This window comes from Macrotis lagotis, chromosome 1 (assembly GCF_037893015.1).
Source record: "Macrotis lagotis isolate mMagLag1 chromosome 1, bilby.v1.9.chrom.fasta, whole genome shotgun sequence".
NCBI lineage: Eukaryota > Metazoa > Chordata > Mammalia > Peramelemorphia > Peramelidae > Macrotis > Macrotis lagotis.
The window spans coordinates 99,992,631-100,004,099 of NC_133658.1; the positions used below are offsets into that span (position 1 = coordinate 99,992,631).

Genomic DNA, 11,469 nt, shown 5'->3' on the forward strand with positions numbered 1-11,469 from the left:
TGAGTTAATTCCTATTTTGGTTAACAATGATTTGCATATCTGTGTTTGAGTTAAAATTTCCCCAAATGTACATTTTAATTCCATTTGCTTAGCAAATTTATACTCCTGTTTTCAAAGAGGGACTTGAGGCCCAGTGAGTTGTTAGGGATTATCTACCAAAGAATGTTATTGACATAGCTAAATGATTCTAAATCAAGAGACCTGTTAAACATATATAAAAATACATGTTCATGGAGAAATACATCAAACAGTTCTGATAGGACTGTTAGAGAACAGCTTTTAGCAGAGACTCAGAAAAATTAAAGGAGTTTTCCTAACACCTATATACCACTATAAAGCAATTTCAGCAAAGATCTTTATAATACAGAAGTATTACAGTATAGTTTGGGTTTTGCCAATAAGCAATGACCCATTCAATGAAGTGCTGCTGTTTTCTTTTGCAGTGATGGGTAGGAAGATTGCAGAGAAGTACAAGTAAAAGGCAAGGTCACGAAGGGCAATTAATTCCACAGAAATAGTATATTATTTGCTTTTAGATAAGCAATATGACTTTGTTAAAGCTAGGATTTGAGATATTTAATATGAATCAGGGTTCAAATGCTACCCCCTGGGTAGCTTGGTGGTATGTAGCACATACTATTGACCTTGAAGATAGGAAGACTTCAAATCCTTAACTATGTGACTCTAGGTAATTTAACCTCTGTCTCAGTGACTATATCTATAAAATGGTGATAAGTTCTCTGCATCTGTAAAATGAATAAAGCACTTTGCAATCTTAAAGTCTTTTATAAATGCTAGTTATATTTTATTCTAAACCATTTGTAACTCCTCCCCAGATAGTCCAAGCATGTCCACTTCTAACATGAATTCACCATATCCCTCACCATCCTCACATAGATTGACTGCTTACATCTTTAAACTTGGCAAGACTGAGCCATTTGTTTTTATTCCAACTGAGCTCTTTCCATCATTTTTCAGCTCTGATTTCTTTGGAGACTTCTATCAGTTGTATGAAAACTGTGAACTGAACCCTATGAGAGCTCCACTTCTAGATAATGGATGGAGGGCATTTGTTTCTGTTCTGTACTGTTCATTCTCCTCATTTTCAGAAGTGGCAGAGTTGATCCACGTCAACAAGGAGTTTGAACCCTGGTGACCTTGCATAATTGCAGGAGAGAAAGGTATCATGTCAGGCAATCATGAAAGCTCTGAGAAGATCGGTGCCCAGGTGGGAGTCCAAGGTGGGACTTGGAAATGGGACTATAGCTAAAGCTAAAGCTTAAAACTTCTTCCCATTCTCAAGTGGAAATGATACAAAGTGAGCAGGGAGATTATAGAAAGAACAAGTCTGTATATTTGTCATTTTATTTTCTGAAGTAAATATTTTTTTACAAAGGTCTCAGTGTTACACTTAACATTTCAATACTTCAAAGGGAAAAACAGGAAGGTTAGCTCTGACGAGTACATTTTTTCCATACTCTCCTCTAAATTACTAATTTTTAAATTTTTTCACATTTGCTAAGTTGTGAAAGAAGACACAGACCTCCCACCCAGAAAAAATCCATGAAAAAAATAAAATGAAAAATAGTATGCTTTGTCAGTATTCTGAATCAGACTTTTTTTCTCAGAAAGTAGGTAGCACTCTTTTTCAAGAATCCTTTGGAATTATCTTGGATTATTATATTGCTGAGAATACTTAAGACATTCACAGATGATCATCATACAGTATTGCTGTTACTATGTACAATGTTCTCCTGACTCTGTTGACTTCACTTTGCATCAGTTCATATAAGACTTTACAGCTTCTTCTGAAATCATTCTGCTTGTAATTTCTTATAGTACAATAGTATTCCATTGCAGATAGGGTGGCACAGTGGATAGAGCACTGGCCTTAGAGTCAAGAGGACAAGAGTTCGAATCCAGTCTCAGACACTTGACTCTTACTAACTGTGTAACCTTGGACAAGTCACATAACCCTAATTACCTTGCATCTAGAGCCATCTCCAGTCATCCTGATTCATATCTGGTCACTGAACCCAGATGGCTCTGAACTGGTGACTTAGCACTGCTGTCCCTCATTCAAATCCAGTTCATGTGCTTGTTTTGTCATCACCTCCCTGATATCATGGTCTTCTTTGAGAACGAAGGACAGGGGTAGCTAGGTGGCACAGTAGATAGAGCGCCAACCCTGGAGTCAGGAGTACCTGAGTTCAATTCTAGCCTCAGACACTTAATAATTATTTAGCTGTGTGGCCTTGGGCAAGCCACTTAACCCCATTTGCCTTGCAAAAACCTTAAGAGAGAGAGAGAGAGAGAGAGAGAGAGAGAGAGAGAGAGAGAGAGAGAGAAAGAAGGACAAACATCATCATCATACCACAACTTGTTTGGTCATTCCCCACTGATGGACATCCTCTCATTCTGATCACTGCCTCCCCTAATATGCCCTGCCTTCTATCAATCTCCCCCCATCTCTTCTTTTTTCTTTTATTCTTCTTTTCTCCTACTTCTATATACAGTTAGATAAATTTCTAGCTGACTGAGTGTATGTGTTATTGCTTTGTTGAGCCAGTTCTGATGAGAGTAAGTAGTTCAAGTGATGTTTAATAATTCTCATCTTTCCCTTCATTGTAATATGTGTTTCACTTCTATTCAAGTGAGATAATATACTCCATTCTACCTCTTCCTTCCTCTATCTCCCAGGGCAATTCTTTCTCATCCCTTTAATTTTTGAGTTTTGTTTTGGAGGTGAGGGGATTGTATAGCATCCTGTCAAAGTCAATTTATACCCTTACCATCTGTTTAACTGATCATATAGTTAAGAGTTACAGGAATAATCTTCTTGTGTAGGATGTAAACAGTTTGACCTTACTGAATCCCTCATATTTTCTCTTTTCTGTTTACCTTTTTATGTTTCTCTTGGGTCTTGTATTTGAAAAGCAAATTTTCAGTTCAGCTCTGATCTTTTCATCAGGAACTTGAAAGTCTTCTATTTAAATATCCATTTTTCCCCTTGAAAGATTATGGTAAAAAATATTCATAGCAGCTCTGTTTGCAGTGGCAAAGAACTGGAAATTGAATGAATGTCCATCAATTGGGGAATGGATGAACAAATTGGGACATATATATATACCTTATGGAACATTAGTGTTCTTTTAGAAACCAGGAGGGATGGGAATTAAGAGAATCCTGGAAGAATTTGCATGAACTGATGCTAAGAGAGATGAGAACCAGAAGAACATTGTACACCATAACAGCAACATGGGATTGATGATCAATCTTAATGGATTTCTTCATCCCATCAGTGCAACAATCAGGGACAATTATGGGGTAGCTGTGATGGAGAATACCATCTATATCCAGAGAAAGAATTGTGGAGTTTGAACAAAGACCAAAGACCTTTAGTTTAAAAACAACCCGCTATCTTACGTAATTTTGTTATTTCTTATATTTCATTTTTTTTCCCCTTAAGGATATGATTTCTCTCTCAACACATTCAATTTACATCAATGTACAGCATTAAAACAATGTAAAGACTAACAGACTGCCTTCTGTGGGGGGATGGGGAGGGAAGCAAGATTAGGGGAAAAAGTGTAAAATTCAAAAATAAATAAATAATTTTTTTAAAAAAGAAAGATTATGGTCAGTTTTACTAGTTTTACTACTTTGCTTCTTGATTGCAATCCTAGTTCTTTTGCTTTCCAGAATAACATATTTTACATTCTCTAGTCCTTTAATATAGAAACTGCTAAATCCTGTGTAATCCTGATTTTGACTCCATGATATTTGGATTGTTTCTTTCTGGCTGCAATATTTTCTCCTTATGTAGGAATTCTGGAATGAAACTATAATATTCTTTGGAGTTTTCATTTTGGGATCTTTTTCAGGAGGTGAATGGCGAATTCCTTCTGTTTCTATATTGCCCTCTGGATCAAAGATATCAGACAGTTCTTTGAAAATTTCTTGAAATATGACATCTAGCCTCTTTATTCATCAAGGCTTTTAGGCAGTGCAATAATTATCTTATTTCTGATAAGCTCTTATTGATGTTTTTCTAGATTAGTTGTTTTTCAATGTAATATTTCATATTTTCTTCTATTTTTCATTCCTTTGATTTTATTTATTTATTGATATCTCACAGAGACATTAGTTTCTGTTGTCCAATTCCAATTTTTTTTGCAAGACAATGGGTAAATGACTTGCCCAAGGTCACACAGCTAGATAATTATCAAATGTCTGAGGTCGGATTTAAACTTGGGTCCTCCTGACTCCAGGGCTGATTCTCTATTCACTGCACCCACAATTCTAATTTTTGAGGAATTTTTTTTTTTTTAGATTTTTCAAGGCAATGGGGTTAAGTGGCTTTCCCAAGGCCACATAGCTAGGCAATTATTAAGTGTCTGAGGTCAGATTTGAACTCAGGTACTCCTGACTCCAAGGCCAGTGCTCTATCCACTGCGCCACCTAGCCACCCTGAGGAATTATTTTTTCAAGTTAGCTTTTGTAGTTCCTTTTCCATTTGACCAATTCTACTTTTAAGGAGATGTTTTCCTTCAGTGAATTTTTGTATATATTTTTCCATTTTTTGTGCTTCTTTTACCAAGCCATTGATTTCTCTCCACCATGATTCTCTTATACCATTCTATTTTCTTTTCCAATTTCTCTTCTTTTCTCATTTGCTTTTAAAAATCCTTGTTTCATTTTTCCATATCCTTTGGGTTCTGAAACTAATCATATTTTTCTTTGAGACTTGCATGTAGGCATTTTGACATTGTTTCCTATTCTAAGTTTGCATTTTGACATTCCTGTTAACATAGTAACTTTCTATAGTCAGGCTCTTTTTGTTGTTGTTTGGCTCATTTTTCCAGACTATTTCCTGACTTTTAAAGTTAGGCTCTGCTACTGGCATGTCCCAAGCTTCTTATGCCAAGGGCTTAAGACTTCAAAACTGACCTACTATGCTGTCGGTCTACTGCAATGGGACCTTGGGGTCTCACAACTGATCTGAGCTGAAGATTGGGATCTCCTGCTAACTTGATGGGATTCAGACACCACCCACATTATACTACATTCCCTTTTTTACCTGAATGAGTGTGGGATCCATACTGGTGAAAACTGTAAGGTGAATTCCTTAAGCAATATAACCAAGCATAATGTAAGTTTCCTTTCAAAAGTCTTTTTCAGTGAAAGCCATAGATAATGCAAACTAAGATTAAAATAAGCATACTAAGCAGAACACAATCCTGTAAGAAAGAAGGACCTTACCAAGAACTCAGAACAGACATTAGTGAGGCAAAGATCATCCTTTATTGGTCTTTTTCAATAACAAAGGATAAACACTAATTAACCAAAGATAAATTGAGAAAATGCATGGATTTGAAATTTGTAACTGGGTCTTTACTTCACTGTAGTCCAAATAATTAAAAAGTACCTAACACACTGTCTGACATAGAACACTTATAAATGTTAACTGCTAATATTATCTTTTGAATTGAATGTGTTTCATATCTGATGATTTTATATGGGGTTTTAAATGTGAATGGTATACAATGCCAAAGGTGCTTGATTTTACGTATAAGGTAATTTGAAAATATATTCAACTTCATTGGAATCACCTTATTAATAATAGGTTTGTTCCAAATTTTAAAAATAATAGCTATATTGTGCAAATTGGTAGACTTTTGTATCAGTTATGCTGAACAACTTTTTTATAACTTGAATGTTATTGCAGTATGACCAGAAATTAAAATTAAATTAAAAGATGGAGGAAAAATTATTTAAAACCATTAAAGTTATTTTATCAGCCCTGCTAACTCTGTTTTATATTATTTTTGTAACTGCCCTTTAAGGAACTGAATATTTCCATTTTTTCCCTAAAGTTAAGAGGAAGTACATCTGCAACCATATGGTTACTATTTATGAAAATATAAGTTATTCAAGATTTTTGTCGTAATGCTAAAACTAAAATAGGTAATTAATCACTATGTGCAGAAAAGGGGGAGGGGTATCAAGGTACACTAGGGTAGAGAGGGTAGGCAAGTAGGGACAACACGCTCAGTCCCTTCTTTGGGGTCCCTGTCAATTGTTCTTATTATGTAAATTTGCCAGGTTCTTGGAAACCATCTGTGTGGGCGAGGTTCATCAGACCTGGAAAATGAGCCGAGTTTGGATTATGTGATTCCTAAACATTGAACTTGGTTTGCTGAAGGTTTGCAAGGTTATATATCATTTAGAAATGATTTCTAATGATTTATTTTTATACCAAGACAAATTTAAACTTGAGAAGAACAAGTAAAGAATGTTAAGTGAAATTTCTTTTATTTGTTTGAGTCCTGATAAATTTTTATAGTAAATTGCAACTCCATGAGAGAAAAATAACTGTATTATCTGGCCCTAAACTGTGAGTAGTGAAATTTGCCATTTAGGCTAAAACCCCCAATTTGTTTTGAAGTTAGAATTCAGGTACAGTTGTCTGATGGATCATTAAGTCAGTAATCCACCATTTGAGAGAAATACCCCAAACTACTCAGAGGAAATGTGGTCCTAAACTATTAGAAGTGGAGTTTGTTATCTGGGAGAAAGCTGAAAGGACCACATTTGGCCAAAATCTAGTAGAATTCTTCTAGTTCAGTTTCCCCATAGTGTTCCTTTTAAACAAGAATATTTCCCATATGACTATTCCTGAATCTGACTATGAGGTGGAATTGTTACTGTATAGTTGGTTATCAAATGGGACTCTTACCTGAAGTCAAACAGAACTAAGGATGTTTTATCCTGCTGTATATATGTTGAGTCATCAAGGACTAGTTTGATGCTATTATAATCATTTCCCAACTTTTTCTCTTTATGGCAAATTTCTACTGTCTGAGCAAGTGGTCAATAGAAGACATAGATGTATGCACAATATATCTTGCTACCATGAAGAGTTCTTTAATTCTTAAAAGAATGGCACTACCTGGATTGGGACACTGTCATGAGATATATACCAGATACACTGATCCAGTCATCAACTGGATCAGATTTTTGTCAGGGTTCTGGAGTACTAATTTAGTACCCATCATTCTCTGTCTAGCTATTCTCCTCCTTTTTCTATTGTTTCTATTACTTTTGTAGTTTATGCTTACAAATGGAACCATCCCTTCTAGCTGACCAAAAAGGCCTTAAAACTTCAGTATAGAATTGCCCCAGGGACTTTTTGAAAGATATTAAAAAAAAAGTTTATGTAGCTTTCAGGAGTGGAATGTGGGATCCCTATTGGTAAAGGCCATAATGTGAATTCCTTAAGCAACAAAAACCAAGAATAATGTGAGTTTCCTAACAAAAGTTTCTATCAGTGAAATCCATGAATATGCAAACTAAGATTAAAGTCAGTAAAAAGAAAGTATACTGACAAGAACATGATGGAGACATAACTATACTTCACCAATCTATAGCCTTGCAGGTCTGGGAGTCTAGACCAAACAATATTGATTTGGGACCAGAGTCCAGTTCTGAGCAGAAGAAACTCAAAAATATCAGCTAATTCACACTAACACACTCTACCACTCCTCCTTCCTTTGTCTGATTTCTATAATCACCACAGGGTTTTTAGGAGAGGTATTCATAGGGATCCAAGATTGTCATTTGGCTACCACTCCAAACTACCTTGATGTGAATATCTCCTTTTAATTATTAAATGATTTATATATTATATAGCATATATTATATGTTATATAATATATATTCTATATTCTATCATATACCATATACTATATACTGTATATCTTATATCGTATATCGTATATCGTATATTATATATTATTATATATTTTTCTGCCAATCTTTTAGGTTGTCTTAGGCTGGAAAATTATTTTACCCTATCTTTTTTGTTGGTTCTGCTGGTCTATAAATCATAATGAGGACTTATTTTATAGTTGTTTGGAGGTGAATTTGGAAGAATTCAGGTGAGTTCCTGCTTTATTTCACCATTCTCCCCCTAATTTACTTTGTTATTGTCTTTTATAAGAATCCCTCTCCAAAACTCTATTTTGGGGGGGGATCTGGTTTTCTAGCCAAGTCTCCATATCCCATGCTATTCTCTGCAAACTTATATAATGTCATATAGTATTCAAACAAAGGAGCAAGGAAAAACTAGATGACTGGCCAGCATGGAGACAGTTTCCAGATAAGATGTATGGAATACTTGAGATGTATAGTAGGAAAAAGCTCCTTACATTCATCTTTGAATCTGACTGACTTCAGTTTAATCTAGTTTCTGAGTTAAAAATTAAATAAGCCTTTTCTTTAAACAACATGTTTGATTTTTCAACCATGCAAGGAAAGGTTCAAACATTGCAATAAAGTTTTCTCACATCAGTAATTTAATAAGTATTTGTGGAATTTAATTGAATTAATAAGATTTGCCTATTTTTTTTATCTCATTTGATCTTTATTTGACTCCTGTGGGTAGTTCCTCTTACTACCCCTATTTTATAGAGAAGGAAACTTAAGATCAAAGAGATTGAATGATTTTTTTCCAGGTTCATATAGCTAGTAAGTGTAAGAGATCTAATAGGAAAGCAGTTCTCTCCTGACTTTCAAGCCCAGCACACCTTTCCATTACACCACCCTATTGTTTTGGTAGTAGGGAAGGCTATGATTAGCAGAACTGATTGTCAAAAACAACCTGCAATGAATATGAAAGAAATAAGGATCAAGTCTAGAACCTGATTTGTCAGTTGTTAAGGACTTTGTGTTACATCAAAAGCTTATGATTTAATAAGACTGATAAAACTCAAACATCTAGAGGTAGAGTAGTATAATGTCAATAGAACTAGAGTTGGGATTTAGTTCCTACCTCTGATGGCAGCTTGATGGTCTAGTAGATAGAAGTTAGAGTATTCAGGATTCAGGAAGACCTGAATCCAAATCCAACTTTGCACACTTAATAACTGTGTGACTCTGGGCAGGTGACAACCCTCTTTACTTAGTTTTCTCATCTGTAACCCCCAAAAGAATTGGATATGATTTAAAAACAATTAAACAAAACCAAACTTGACATGTGTCAATTATGGTGTGATTATGGATCAGTGACTTAACCTTTCAATGTGTCAATTAACTCTCAGACTTTAGATTAGTTGCTCATCTGCAGTAATGAACAAACCATAATAATAAAAAATGCAGAGACACATATATAAATAACAATGTTATTTGCTGCATGTCAAGAAGCATTTTATTAAGTGTAAAACACTGGGAGTTCAAACATAAGTTTTTAAAATGACAGTCTTTGTTCTCAAGCTTACATTCTAATGGGGAAAGCTAGAACCTAAGAGGAAACTATAAAGTAGGTTGGGGTGTGGAAGGATGAAGATATCCTGTATAGGAAGCATTATAGAGAAAATCTAAGAGGAAGACCAGGAGAGCAGCTTGGAGAGGACTGAAGTCATGAGTGATCTAGGCAGCCTCCTTAGAAATAAGGTATTGGGTTGATCCATCCCTTCAGAGGGAGGGATTGGAGGGGTGGAGGGTGAAATCCAGGGCTGGAGTGAGTTCCAAAGTGAAAGTTTCTGGAGAATAGTAGAAAAAGTCAAAGAGGAAAGTTGGGAGCAGTCTTGAAAGAAACAAAGTCTGTAAGAGAAGTACAAACACTGGTCATTATAATACACCAAGTTGCATCAGTGGGGAAAAAACCAAGTTATTTCAAGTCAATTCTTATGAACTCCCATTTCTATTGAATATCCCCTAATTAGGTCAGGGGAAAAAAATCATCTGATAGCATAATAAAGTAATTTAATTAAAACAGAATATGAAGCAATGAAAAAAAGAACAATAATAGAAATAAGCTAGTCTTCTGCCACCTGACCCCCACTGTTGCATTCCCAAAGCCCAGGACAATGCCTGCATGTAGTATTAGTTACTGTTGAGCTCCATGAGTATGGCTATAATAAAAAATTAAATTAAATATGGTGCTAACCTCCAGAATTTGTTCTAATAAGGTACAATAGTTAGGTTGTAGAGTTTAATTTCAAGAAAGAACAAATTGAAATTGCTTAAAAATACATATTTATTATATATTTTTCAGCTTAAAGGAAGATAGATAGATGTCTTAGGATCAAAGTACTTAATAAGTTTTAAAATAGACCTCAAATATTATAGCTTGTGAGCTTCAGTGAATTATTTATTTTTACTAATCAGAGGACATCATTAATTCAAAGCAAATAATTTAATAAAATTAATAAGAAAAATAACAATGTTTGCTTCAGCAGCACATATACTAAAATTGGACTGCTACAGAGAAAATGAGCATGGCCCCTGCACAAGGATGACACACAAATTCATGAAGAGAAATAACAATAGAACAACCCACTCCTAACATCCTCCATAAATTTGGGGCATGGTCTCCTACAAATACATATACCACCAGAAAAACGAGACGACTCCCCATAATTATACAGGCCCACATTTAAGTAGACTTGTAGATAGGGCACCCTTCACAGGGTGGTCCAGTCATGTCTTTGACCCTGCCAGGTCCTGAAGGTCTTATGTGTTTTTAATTAAGCTATTCTTGCTTGGTTTGTTCTCATCTAAGCAAGACTCTCTCTTCTGCTATTTCTTTTTTCACTTCTTCCACCTACTAGGATTCAATTGAAAAGGAAAGGATTGATATTTTCCATCAATCAATCAGTAAAGAAACATTTATTAGTGCCTAAGATGTGGCAAACACTAGGCTAAAGTTGGAAGTGGATAGAAATTGTAAATGGTCCCAAAGCCATATGAAACCCATTAACTGCCATTTATTTGTAAATATGTTGTTTTCTCCAAATCGAATATAAACAAACTGTCAAAAAAAGAATTTCTTTTGTTGAATGTGAATTTTTGAGAGAACATAGCTGACTCCATTTTATTCTGGACTTGTCAGGTAGATAGCTAATTCCTGCATGAATGGTAGGCCTACTTCAACAGCTGTTTCTCATCAGTCTTTCTTTGCTTTTCCCTAATTGGTATGAAACTACTTCACTAATGTCAGAAGACAATTCTTTTAACCAAGTTTTATTATTTCAATTTACTTAACATGACAGGTCACATAACTCTAGCATTTGCAGAATTTAACTGAGACTCAGCTTTAATTCAGGTAACTGATTTGTGATAACAGAATTTCTGCATCAGCTTTATGAGCTCTATTAATTTGAGCCATGGAAAATTCCATTGTTAATGGTTACTTGACAGATATCAACTATTTTTCCAGTGTTTACTATCAAGAAGAGGTCCTCCAAAAATGAAGGGTCCTCACTGAGTTTTAATTACTTTAAATGTGTTTTAGCCCTGAGAGTTTATTCTTTATTAGGACAAACTTAACCTCCAGAGTTTGGCCTTAGGAAAGAGCAAAACAGAATTAGGTTAACAAAGGCATTTATTAAAATTTCTCAAAGATCACTGGTTATTCAAGTGGGGGGTGGGGTAGGAGGCGTCTGATTAGAGAGTCAAACTCCCAAA

At 35.0% G+C, this 11,469-nt stretch overlaps 1 non-coding gene across 1 annotated transcript; it reads left to right on the forward strand.

The window, feature by feature from the left end:
• Nucleotides 1-10,229: 10,229 nt before the first annotated feature.
• Nucleotides 10,230-10,332, forward strand: LOC141510494 (U6 spliceosomal RNA). The gene has a single exon (XR_012474976.1). It is a non-coding gene; the product is annotated as a U6 spliceosomal RNA (small nuclear RNA).
• The last annotated feature ends 1,137 nt before the right edge of the window (nt 10,333-11,469 follow it).